Below are 14,016 nucleotides of genomic sequence, written 5' to 3'. Positions count from 1 at the left end.
TTCCCTCCCTTTTATTGTTTTTCTAAGGTACCAAACACATGGCTAAAGTCTTTTCAGTTGCTTCCCTCATGCCTGTTGGTAACTGCTAAACTCCCGTCCCCCCTCCTACCTATTTATTCAGGCTTTTTCTTGATTGTCATATTATCAGAGAGGCTTTCTCTAACCATATTATCTAATGTAACTGTTGCAGTTCCACTCAGCATTCTCTATTTATTTCGTTGCTTCATTTTTCTGCACACAACCTCGTGACATTATTTACTTATATATTTGCTTGTGTATCTTTTCCCACAAGGATGTAAGTGCTATAAAGCATCTAGAATAGGTTTCACAAAAGTGTGGAAGCAGGTGACATTATTAATTATTTAATGTTTTGGGAAGGAAAGAGCTGAGACCGCCCACCAATGTTTGTTTGGGAAATGGTGGTTACTTGCTAATACACAAAGGCAAAAAATAATACAGGACTGTATGTTCTCTATACTTTCTTTAAATGCTAAGGAAATAATATAAAGAAAAATGGCATGTGAAATTTAATAACAAATGCTTTTCACTAGATTTAATGTCATGTCTCTAAATCTATTATGTACAAATTAAATTAACAAAATAAATTCAATCCTGTTTGTTTTTCATCAAGGAAAATCTTATTTTCAAAAAGCCTACACCTTAAATTTAACATACTCTGAAATGACATTTTAGCAATTGAACTGTAAATTACAAATAACACCAATGTTATATATTCTTTATAAATTCTGATCTTAAATAAATACAATAATTCAAAAAGTGAGATCCTTGGTGACAACCTCAGGCACTGAGTTAAATATTTATTATGAGAATTTTCTGTGTACAAATACCTCCTTTCTTCCTAGACTTCTCTTTTTGATATGTATTTTTCATTACTTAATGGTGAATTGTTATTGGCTTAACATAATATATTTGGAATTTTTTTTCCCTTACCCAAATAGTTCTCATTTGATTTTTGTGGACAGAATATAGCATCTTACCTATCAGTGGTATTTTCAGATATTTTCTAAGTTTAGCAGAGTTACAGTGGTACAAGCCTTCACCAACTGTCCACTGCCTTCACAAGGTGACCTTTACACCTAGGCTATGTCGTAGGAACATAGGGGTGTTCACACTAAAAATAGGTAATACCTTCAATAGTAAATACAACTTTGAACATTCTTCACATTCACTCTCAATATTCACTCTAGTGACTAGAGATGATGGCCAAAGATTTTGACAACATAAATCTTGCTGTACTTTACTATTAGTTAATCAATGTAATAATCTAAAATTGCCATTAAAGAGTTTATTGTTAAGATGCACAATTATTCCTTGACGTCAACTTCAATTAGTTACAACTTATGGGCATCAGTAAATTATTTCAATATTTAAACTGCAGTAATATTTTCTATCTACAGTACCTGGCAAAATCTAAGAGTTTTGCAATTTACTTATTACATAATAATGTATTTATCATGGAGAATTTCGATTTGGAGACAGGATATAGGAAGACTTAGATTAATATTTGCTGAGTAACTTCTATATGTTGAACCTTATGATAAAATATATATTTAATTAATTTTTCTGCAAAAGCTTATGAAGTATTATAACTTCAGTTTTACAAATTAGAAAACAAAGTCTCTAAGAGAATTTGGAATTATTTCAAGTTTACACAAGTTAGTAAGTTCTAGAGCTGGAATTAAAATCCAGGTCTGGTTGCTTTCAGAGTAAGATCTATCTGTATCATTTTCAGATTTTGGTAGATTTTTATAATATTCCTCTCGTTTAACCAAGATCAAATGCCTATCTTTGTATCTCTCCCTTTGAGTCATTTCCTTGAACCCTTCCTTATTTCAATTTCTTATCTTTGGATTTTGTTGAATTCTATTATGTTTTACATAAACTGTTTTGAAAGAATCTCAAATATACATACCACAGTTTCATAAAAATGTACAAATATTTATGTTTCTTTTATAAACATTAGAAGAAATGTCATTTTGTCTCATGGAGAGTTTCAGTTTATTTATTTCTCAGCCGTACACATTTGTTTTATGAATCTTTTCTTCTCTGAGATAATTTTGATGAAGATCTCTAAGAAAGACAGGAGATAATGAATGACATTACATGTTTTATTCAGTTAATTTTCAAGGATTTATAAGTATTTACAATAACATTTTATTTAGAGCTGTATAACTCTCAAGTTAAATCGTAAGACAAAATGGACTACTAGTGCTTTAGTGTTAGAAAACTTTGCATTTAGGAAGTTTAAATTGTAAGTTAAAGATATAATACTAGATGAACAAAAGACAATAGAATTGAGTTAATCTTCAGAGGAATTGAGGCTAGAATGGTGGTAGAGTAAAATTTTTGAGTGTTCCCAGGTACAATTTCTGGGACACATGTCAGTTGCACTCCTATATTGGCAATATAGGTTTAAAATCTATTGTTCTTTCTTGGGATAAAGCATTGTGGATTATGAACATCTTTCCTCAATTTGTGCAAGAAGGGATTAGTGTGGTATGGCACTTTCAGGATATCTAGAACATAATTCTAAAAATGCAAGACACAGATAAAAAATGTGCACAGGTTATATAATTTTTAAATCTTTAGATTAATAATCTAAAAATATTAATAACTGCCCCTGTTGTCTTTCAAATTTACTTCATCCCACAAAATCCTTTCAATTCATTCATTATACCAATCTCTTTCCTGACCAGATTAATTGCACATAACATTCCTCCTTCTTCTTGCTTTTCCCATGGTGTACTGCTTCTCATCTCCAAGGTCTTACCTTTAAAGATCGCTTTAAAATTACTTCTAAAGATCGCTATTTTCCTTTTAAAAGTCATCACAGTTTATAACATAAGATAATAGATGTTAAAGTACTTGAGAATATACAATTTCTTGTGCTGTAAATTATATCTATTTATGAAATATCAATTCTAGTTCTACATTTCCTAAATTAAGAGAGCTCATCTGTATGAATGAAAGCATTAATACCCTCCAGCTTCTTATTTCTGAACCTTGTTACTGAATGATTCTTGGCTACATTATTGAATCTTTGGGTGGAGAAAAATATTTCCAGATGATTCATTTCTTTCTTTTGACTCTTACTTTCTCTAATTCAATACAGGTCACCTTTCTTAAAATCTTAAATTATACACCCTTTCCCTCCTTAAAACACTTCACTCAGTTTCTATTGGAGATAGAATTAAAATCAAACTCTATGCTATGAAATAAAACTCTCTAACAGTATCTCTTCCCTCTCCTCCCACACTATCATGAGCAGTGATCTTTATGTTCCTTTGATATCCCATCCTCTTTGCTACCTGAGTGGCTTTCAGTAGTCATTCCCTGTCTCATTTGTGAGGTTTCCTGCTCTTATGTTGATCATTGTATTTTTCAGATTCCATTTATTTATTCTCTTTGTCTTTTCTATCTCTTATTCTATTTTTTATCTTTTCTCTCCTTTAGATCAGTTCTAACCTCAAGTTGACAAGGATGGCTTCTCTCTTTTTTTTTATTATACTTTAAGTTTTAGGGTACATGTGCACAACGTGCAGGTTAGTTACATTTGTATACATGTGCCATGTTGGTGTGCTGCACCCAGTAACTCATCATTTAACATTAGGTATATCTCCAAATGCTATCCCTCCCACCTCCCCCCACCCCACAACAGGCCCTGGTGTGTGATGTTCCCCTTCCTGCGTCCATGTGTTCTCATTGTTCGATTCCCACCTATGAGTGAGAATATGCGATGTTTGGTTTTTTGTCCTTGTGATAGTTTGCTGAGAATGATGGTTTCCAGCTTCATCCATGTCCCTACAAAGGACATGAACTCATCATTTTTTATGGCTGTATAGTATTCCATGGTGTATATGTGCAGATTTTATTTAAAGCAGGGAACTGTCAGTGCATTGTCATTTTCCACCTCACCAAATGGTTACTTACCAAAACATTGAGCTATTTTTATTGTTTAGTTGTTTATGGTTTTTCTCACTAAATAAAGTGCAAGCTCTGTGTGGTTAGTGGAAGCTTGCTTTATAGTGCATGGTTATATGCCTAAAGCAAGTGTTCAGTAAATACTTGTTCCATGACTGAATAGACTCCAACAATTTAATGACAAATATTTGATGGCCTCCTCCTAACAGTCTAAATTATTATTAAAAATTTAACTCTGTCTATATTGGATGGTCTTGTTCTAACCAAATGTTAGATTAGTTAAATCACTAAATTAAAGGCCATCAGCAGATTTCTCCTTACTGATTCTTTATTTTTTGTACAGTAGTTCTCCTGAATCTTTTTGACATCATTGAAACCATTGCTCAACTATATCTTAACATTCTTAAAATTCCTTTTTATTTTCTTTTGGGATATCCTATTGAAAGGGGACATATTAAAGGTAATGTGGGTCACTGACACCTTAAAACTCCCATAAACTCCATGGTAATGATAAAATAACAAGAAAAAATTGCAAATGTGTGGAGTTCAATGTCTGCTATAAGTTGATTCCACTTAAATTATTTACCTTTTTAATGCCTATCAATTCTTACGTGTCACATGAGTTGAACTACTACTGTCTGTCAAAAATAAGTAAATGTAAACTGCAGGTTAAATATACATATTCCAAAATGCTTGGGACCATAAATGTTTTCAGATTTTGGATTTTTTTGTGTGAAATATTTGCATATATATCATGAAATATCTTGTGGATGGAACCCAAGTCTCAACATGAAATTCATTCATGTTTCATAATCACTGACTTTATACACATAGTCTGAAGATAATTTTACATAATATTCAAGTTTTTTTGAGCATGACAAAAAGGTTTGACTGAGTTTTGACTTCTGCCTGTCACATAAAATCAGGTGCTAAATTTTTCACTTATGTCATCAGGTCATCATTCAAAAAGTTCCAGATGTTAGAACTGTTTGGGTTTGGAATTTTCATATTACAGATGTTCAACCTGTATTTTTTTCACTTTAAAGTTATTGATTTTTATTATTCACTGTAATTTGAATCCCTTCAAACTCCATGTGCATGTATACACACGATATCATTTGAATAGAGAACAATCAGTTCACACTGTAATAACAGCTTTACTCTAAAGATTTATTAGAGATCACAACCCAGAGCAGAGGAAAATGGGGCTCAGAACTGGGTCAGAGAAAGACAATCTTATAAGAGAAAGTAAGCAACTTTAAGAGTTATTATGTTGCATATGAAAATTAAAATTTTATAACTCTCTATAGCCTGTAAAATTCTCTCTTGTTAAAAAAAATGGACTCCTGCAGGGCTGACTGTGTGATTGCTAGAGAACTGTGTGATTGCTAACTAGGCCTCTCTGACCTCATTTTTGTAAGTTTGAGAGACAAACATGAGAAATAATTGTGAAAAACTGATGCATAAGCTGTATGTATATTATAAGAGTAAGGGTTTAAAACATCTTTTTGTGGGGTTAGTTAGACTTTAAAATCCTTCTTTTGTGTGTGTGTGTCTTCTGCCAAGATATGTCCCTGTCCACTTGACTGCACGGTGCTGAGCACACAGCTGATTCTCAATACTGACTGATTGATTTATTGAAATATTCAGTGGTTTCAATTAGCTTTACATGGCTTGACATATTTTTGAGTGCCAGAAATCTATAGTCTGGGTTTGTAATGCTCGTATAAAAGTATATATCTGAGCCAAGATTGTGCCACTGCACTCCAGCCTGGGCAACGAGAGCTAAACTCTGTCTCAAAAAAAAAAAAAAAAAGTATATATCTGTAAGAGTATATCAGAAATAATAAATGAATCTTCTGGTAAGCTTGTTCTGTTGAATATAAGTGTCAATTTTAGTTTCCACAGGCAGGAATCTACAAAATCAGAGGAAATTTTAAGTCTATTTTATAATACAAATTATTCTAGCATTCTGTGATAGTCATAAAAATAACATAAGTGTAGAAAAGTTAGCTTACTGATAGCCTGTTTCTTTGAAACAAATTAATTTTTTTAAAAAATTTCCAGTCTCTCTCTCTCTTTCTCTCTATGTATAAATGAAATATATATATATATATGTATGTATATATGGCATTCTTACTCAAAACCAGAAATGTGACTAGCATTTCATTTGAATAAATTTTTTTCTACAAAAAAACCCATAATGATGGCTTTATAACGCATTATATCTGGTAGATAATATCCATAAATTCCATATACCCAGTTCAATAAATATTAATGGTCAGGTTTCATAACTGACAAAACAACCTCTAGTTTTCCTAGTAAAATTTATTGTTTCACTCACACTATCAGAGATTTACTTAGTGAAATGTCATTTCTGTTAAGTTCCTTACAGTCTATTGCCAAGTTTTTTTTTGTAATCTAAATTACTTATTCATTAACTTCTCATTATTCTCCCAACTCACAAGAGAGGATAAAATTAACTTAAGTGATTTGTCAACTGAAGCAAATATTTTATTACAGTTCTCCTACTTGAAATGATTTTAGAATATCCCTAATATGCAGACATCTATGAATTCTGACTATTCCTAGAATAAAATAATGTAAAAGATTGATTTTCAATTTTTGTCATTGACTTACAAAACTACAAGCTCACCAAAAAATCAATGTTGTGATTAATTAGTGATTCTATGTTGTGAATACTCAAGTGAATAGTAATCTGGATATTTTACAAAATGCCTTTGAAAGTTGCAAAGCCAACTAAGTATTGAAAGTTTTATTTTTAAACTTTTTTTTACAACAATATAAAGGTCATTTAAATATACAAATATTTTCAAAGTAAACATCAATATCTACCTTTACTTAGGCACCAACAATGTGCTACTTGTTTAACAGGTTTTATTTTATTTGACCTACACATTAACTTCTATTTTGCAGATAAGAAAGCTGAGACTCAAAGAAATTAAGTACTTTACCCAAGGTTATACAAATTGTAAGCAGCAGAGAAGGGTTTGGGTCATGATTCGATTTCAAAGCCTGTGACGTTCCATTCTACAATGTTGCTTTCCAGTCAGTAGGCAACTAGGAGGAATAATGCACATACTGTTTTTCAAATGTTATAATTTAAATGCTTTATGCAAATATATTTATAGGATGCACTGCTCAGGCTGTGACTTCCTGCACTGTCCATAGCACTTTTGTCAATCCTTGAAGAGTGAGGAAGAGCTTTGATTATCCCTCTAGCTAAATTTGAAATGCACCAGGAAAAAGCATAGTTCTTTTCATTTTTATAATTGTATATATTTAAAGTATACAACATGATGTTTTGATATAGGTATATATAGTTAACTGATTACCACAGTTAAGCAAATCAACATATTCATCACCTAAAATGGTTACTTTTGTGTGTGCATATGTGTATGTGTGTGAGAGAGAAGGAGAGAGACAGGGAGAGATGAGAGCATCCAAATCTGCTGTCTTAGGAACTTTCTAGTGTAATAGAACATTGTTGACTATAGTCCTTATGCCGTAAATTAGGTATAAAACATATTCATATTGCATAAGTACAAGTTTATACCCTCTTTTGTAAATCAGGGTAAAATATAAATTACTTTATCTTGTAGGAATATATAGCCGAGGAAGACCTGAACATGCTTTAGGTTTATGTGAGCATTCTGCATCAGTGAAGAACAGAAAAAAATAGAGAAATTGGTTATTTTAGGTGAGTAAAAGATAGACAAGACTATCTATAACATAGCTTCCCATCTAAAAATGAAAAGAAAAAGACCATGAACTTTAAGGAAAATCGATTCCCTATGAATGCCAGACCTGGCAACAATGTCTGGTCCACATTTACATCATCTCTTAGATTCTTTATTCTATAATCTGTCCATTGTTTTTCTTTTCTCTACCTTGCTTTCTTCTGTTTATTTCTATCACATCTGCCAGAGTGATCTTAGAAAATGGAAGTCAGTTGCTATCACTCCAATGCTCCAAATCCTCCAATGGCTTTCCATCTCATTCAGAATAAAAACTAATATCTGTGCACTGGCTTAAAAGATCCTGTAAGTGATCTGGTATCTTGTCTGCTGCCTCCTTGAACTCCAATAGAGCTCCTTTCGTTTCTGTTCACTCGCCTCTAGTACTTATTACCCCTTAAATACACCAAACTTTATCATGGCCCCAGGCCCTTGCTTTTCTATTCCTTCTGCTATGGCACTGTCGCTCATACACGAACAGTCCATGCTTTCACTTATTTTTGGACACAGGAGAAATACCACCTTATCAGTGGAGCTTAAGCACATAGATTACTTAAAGCTCAGCCCCCCTTTCCTTCAAAACTCCCTATATTTCTTCCATGGTTTATTTATCTCCATGGATGATGTCTCCATTATCTGATACACTTATTATTTGTTGAATTTTAGTTTCTATCTCTCACCTCAAGAATGTAAAGTGCTTGAGGGCACAGATTTTGGTCTACTTTTTTTTTTTTTAACTGATACACCCCCATCACCTTGAACATGGCTTGGCACAGAGTAAGTGCTCAATAAAAAATATATTTGAATAAATGAAAGGATGATAATGCAGAGACTGAATTTTTAATGTAACTAAAGCTTATGGAATTAAATGTGAAGATTTCTTTCTTGATTTAAAAATACAATTTTGAGAATTACAATAAAAGCACTTCCTAACTTGCACATTGCATTTCCTGTTTGATAAACTGAATATACATAATATATGCTGAATTTTTCTTGAGTATTTTATAGTACTTTAGAAATACAAATGAAGGCACCAAAATATTCTGAAACCACTATTTTTATGATTCTATTTGTTTTCTTACTAAATAATTGTAGAACCACAGTTTCACGGTACTTTTTAAAAAAAGTATTATATGTTTCCTGACCTCTCCTCCACTATAAAGTGTTATTACTCTTATCCATTTCTCATTATGATAAACTCAAAACCATCCATTATTTACTGGTGTTTCATGCCATGATAGACAGTTAGACACTGTGAATTCAAAATTAAATAAGACATGTTCTTTGCCCTGCAGAACCATCCTAGTCTAGTAAGACCATCTTCATTTTCCAAAATTTGTTGCCCCCCAAAAAAACCATTATTTTTGTTTCTATAGAGATATAGCCACCCATGTATCTACACAAATACACAAACATACATATAGACTTGAAAACAATACACACTGCTATGGTCTGAACTTATTTCTTCACATTCTTCTGTTGGAAACTTAATCCGTAACGCCACAGTGTTGGGAAGTGAGCCTTTTGGGAGGTGTTTCTGTCATGAGGACTCCCTCCCTGTGAATGGATTAATGACATTATAAAATGGACTTACAGGAGTAGGTTCTGTCTCTTCTGCTCTTCTGCCATGTGGAGACACAGACTTTGTTCTCTCTCTTGCCCTTCTGCCTTCTACTATGTGTGTTCAGAGCAAGAAGATTCTCTTTAGACCAAATTCTAGTGCATTGGTCTTGAACTTCCCAGCCTCCAGAACTATGAGAGAATAAATTTATTTTCTTTATAAATTACCCAGTATGTAGTGTTCTGTTATAGCAGCACAAAAGGGACTAACACACCCACACATGCACACACACACACACACGTTAGAAAGAGAGCTCAATTTTGAGAATACCAGGAGTCTCTCTTCTATTCAAGCAGAGCTCACACAGCTGAGGAAATGATATCGAGAATCCCTGCCTTTAATGAGTTTGTCATTTTTTTTAGTTCTCATACGTTAATTTTAAAATAGAAAAAATATGGCTTATGGAGGAGTATCTAAAACAATTAATATAAGAAAATATTAGTGGCCAGTTGATTCTACTTCTTTTCATATTAAGCCTGTTTTATAATGCCTACCTAAAAAAGATTTGTATCAAGATGGAATGAAATCATTGTCTGGCACTTAGTAGGATGTCATAAAATAATAGTTCCTTTCTTAGCTTCTTGAGTCATTATCCAACTAAGAAGAAAATAATAATATGATGTATAAAATGTTTCATACATAACCGTTGAAGAAAATACTCTATGTTTAATCTGGGAATCTATCTAGTGTGAAGAAATTTAAAGAATGTAATATAATCTGAAAACTCATCATTCCTTTTGCCGCTATTATTTTACTTGTAATTTTGTCCTAGACATCACATGAAATCTTAAGTAGGCTACAATTCCAATAATTATATGTAGTGCTTTAATTTACAGATTTGTCTGTTTTAATATTTTTTAGACTTTAGTATATTATTGTGTGAAGTCCATGTCATATTTCCTTTGAGCAATAAAGAATGAGAATTTACATGTGCCGTAATGGCCAGTGACTAGAGTTATACAGAAAGGGAGAGGTCACCACATTTGCAGGAGACAGTCTTCAAGGCAAAGGGTCAACTTCTTAGCTTCCCATGGGGCTGACAAGTAATATTCTTTTGGACTGGTGAGCCAAAAGCATCCTGACTGGGTGTAAAACTCAGGAAAATATATTAAGTGTCAAGTTGTGATTTTCAAATTAGATTTTGGAAGCCAATTTACTTCTAGTAATAATGTTTCAAAGTAATTTGATTTCTTAGAATAATCTTCCCAATACTCTGAATATATAATTTATTTGAAATAAAAAATCACAGTACTATTTCTAAAACAGATTAACTAAAAAATGTTGTTTTGGGGTGTTATAACTTCACATATTACTTACACATAAACTTGTGGAAAAAAGAGCACTTGAAAACTATTTGTAATTTACGTTATATCCATAATTAGAATTATGTTAAGACAAACTAGATCTTAGCTTTTAAAGCCATGCATTTTTGTCCTAGATTTTTAAAAGATCTGGTAATAATGCAGGTGAATGAAAATATAAAGTTTTGGCAAATATGTCTCAAGATGGAAAGAGAAATGTAGTAACCTGATTTGAGAAAATATTTTAAAGTCTCCAAAAGCCCATGTCTCAAAAGAGACAACAGAAAATAAAATATCCACAAAGTTATGCTATTTTATCTATATTTATATGAATATCTTACACTCCTATAACTTCCAAATCTGTACTTTATAAACTATAATCTTACTATTTTATTTTGATCATCCAGATTAAAGTTTCAGGGGACTCACCTTACCCCACAGTGATACAGGCAAATTTCAGTGCAATATACAAAATAATGAAATTACTTTTTTAATACTAGGGAAATCTTAACCCTTTGTAAATAAGTATTAGTTAAGCAGTTTTCTTTTTTAAAGACTCTAGCGTTATACAAAATAGGATATCATGCCATCAAATGTGTTTTACTCATTAGAAAATATCCTTGAAATATAATTACATATTAAATGTATATGTATATTACATTTATCTATATCTATATGTCTATATATATTTGTTTTCAATCTATAAATATTTTCATAAAAGAGATAGAAAGTGTTTTAAAAATCACATCATAGGCCAGGCGCTGTGGCTTATGCCTGTAATCCCAGCACTTTGGGAGGCCGAGATGTGAGGATCACAGCGTCAGGAGTTTGAGACCAATCTGGCCAATATGGTGAAACCCCGTCTCTACTAAAAATACGAAAATTAGCTGGGTGTGGTGGTGGTGCCTGTAGTCCCAGCTACTTGGGAGGCTGAGGCAAGAGAATCGTTTGAATCCAGGAGGTGAAGTTTGCAGTGAGCAGGAATCACGCCACTGCACTCCAGCCTGGGCAACAGAGCGAGACTCCATCTCAAAAAAAAAAAAAAAAAAATATATATATATATATATATATATATATATGTATATGAAGTCCCTCAGCAGTGTGATTAACCAGACAGGACCCAGCACAAAAGTGAAAATAATGAATGTTCATAAACCACTGTCAATATTCTGCACAGAATTTTGGGAAATAAAAAGACACACAAATAAAACCTGGCTCATCATTAATAGAAATCCACTATTTTAATGCCATTTTGAATTCACATACTAATGAAATTAACTCAGCAATTTATATAAGAATTCCTCAACTATACAAATGTATTGCCAGATCTAAATCAAAAGGTCAAATAAACCAAGGAGGTTGAGTGGATTAAAATGGCCCCTGGGGATCAATGAATACCTACAAATGTTTATTAAGCAGTCACTTAATTGCCACTTAAGTAAACTATAACCATACTGTAATGAAGATTAATAGACCCTGAATGGTTATGTGTATTTGTTTTAAGAGGTAGGAACCCTTGATTATGCATGGGATAACTTAGCATTAGTGCTATATGGTATTATGTTTCAATCATTTTGGGAAAAAAAGTCACTGCAAAACAATTTTTATTTAATGTATACATCAAGAGTTCTATATAATTATTTTAAATGGTATTCTCTAATTTTAAATAATATTTTACATTAATGTATGATATGGTTTGGCTCTGTGTCCCCACCCAAATCTCATGTCAAATTATAATCCCTGGTGCTAGAGTAGGATCCTAGTGTGAGGTGATGGAATCATGAGGGTGGACGTCCATCTTTCTGTTCTCATGATAGAACTCTCATGAGATCTGGTTATTTGAAAGTGTGTGGCACCTTTACATTAGCTCTCTCTTCTTCCTGCTCCAGCCATGTAGGACGTGCCTGCTTCCCCTTTGCCTTCTGCCATGATTATAAGTTTCCTCAGGCTTCCCCAGAAGCAGAAGGCTGTACACTCCACAGAACTGTGAGCTGATTAAACTTATTTTCTTTTAAATTACCCAGTCTCAGGAATGTCTTTATAGCAGTGCAAAAATTGACTAATAAAATGTATATAAATACATCTTATTAAAATTAATCAAAGACAAAATCACAGGAACCATTATAAGGCATGAACTTTCAAATTTGAGCATAATTAGCCATTCAAATGTTTTTGTTGAGTATTATCATGTAGAAGAAATTTCTAGGCATTGCAGAAGGCCTGCCAAAAAGATACAAAAAAAAATCGCTTTTCCTGGAAAAGTATACATTTAATTGTGCTTGTTTAGAAAATAGTCACTAAAAGTGAGAAGCTTTCAGTCTAGAAAATTCTTGAATTCTGCTATGGTATGAATTTTTGTCCCCTCCAAAATTCATGTTGAAATTTAATCTCTGTTGTGGAATATTGACAGGGGGGCATTTAGGAGGTGATTGGGTCTTGAGGGCAGAACCTCATGAATTAATGTATTAATGGGTTATCATGGAAGTGGGATTAGTGGCTTTATAAGAAAAGGAAGAGGGACCTGAGATAGCATGCTTAACCCCATTGCCATATGATGCCTGTGCAGCTCCAGGACTCTGCAGAGAGTCCCCACCAGGAAGAAGACCTTCACCAGATGCAGCCCCTAGACCTTAGACTTCTCAGCCTCCATAACTATAATAAATAAATTCCTTTTCTTTATAAGTTACCCACCTTCAGGTTTTCTATTACAAGTAACAGATAATGGACTAAAACAAATCCAAAGCCAATTTTGCTTATTGTTTAAATATTTGAGTTGTAGAAACTTTCAGTGTGATACATTTTACACCCATGCTTGACTTAATACTTATGCGAAGAGTTTTGTATTTGTGTATTACAGTAAATACTTGAGCATTCTACAGATTTTCTGTATCCCGATTAACCTTTTTGCTTAGTGTTTCAGGAAACTATGGCAACCATACGGACATTCATTTGAAAGACTCTGATTGATTCAACTGACAGTTCAATTTAATTCAATAGTGTTAGAATAATTAAATAGTTTCTGTCTTTAAAACAAAGTGTGTTTGTTGGGATTGTTAAAAATGGTCTTTATTATGTCAATGTCTTCTTGCCTATAAGCTTGGTTATCTTAAATCTTAATTTAATTGACTCACAAGTCAATTATTAATTATGGCTGGTTAAACAGTCCTCTTTTGTGAGTTCTTCCAGCAAGCTGTATGGGACCAATTCCTTCATGTTTGTTACTAGTTTACATTGGACCTAAGTGATCAATCAAAGTTTTTTATTTTTGAATAATAGATAAATTAATCAGTGCAGTATTTTACAAAGTATATTTTTCAAGGATTTTATCTAATATGCCAAGTTAAGCCATAATATCCAACCAAATTATTTTCCTTCCTCCCTTCCTGTCTCTGTC

The 14,016-nt window shown here is 32.6% G+C and overlaps 1 long non-coding RNA gene across 1 annotated transcript in view; it reads right to left on the bottom strand.

The window, feature by feature from the left end:
* The window catches only part of LOC134808139 (uncharacterized), a 57,363-nt gene that overhangs the window by 40,590 nt on the left and 2,757 nt on the right, over positions 1–14,016 (bottom strand). Inside the window, exon 2 of the long non-coding RNA XR_010150511.1 lies at positions 9,295–9,452. This is a non-coding gene — a long non-coding RNA (uncharacterized LOC134808139). The remainder of the gene's footprint in view (positions 1–9,294; positions 9,453–14,016) is intronic.

Source organism: Pan troglodytes, chromosome 14, assembly GCF_028858775.2.
Source record: "Pan troglodytes isolate AG18354 chromosome 14, NHGRI_mPanTro3-v2.0_pri, whole genome shotgun sequence".
NCBI classification, from domain to species: domain Eukaryota; kingdom Metazoa; phylum Chordata; class Mammalia; order Primates; family Hominidae; genus Pan; species Pan troglodytes.
The sequence above is the reverse complement of the archived record's forward strand: the minus strand, read 5'-3'. Positions and strand labels throughout refer to the sequence as shown.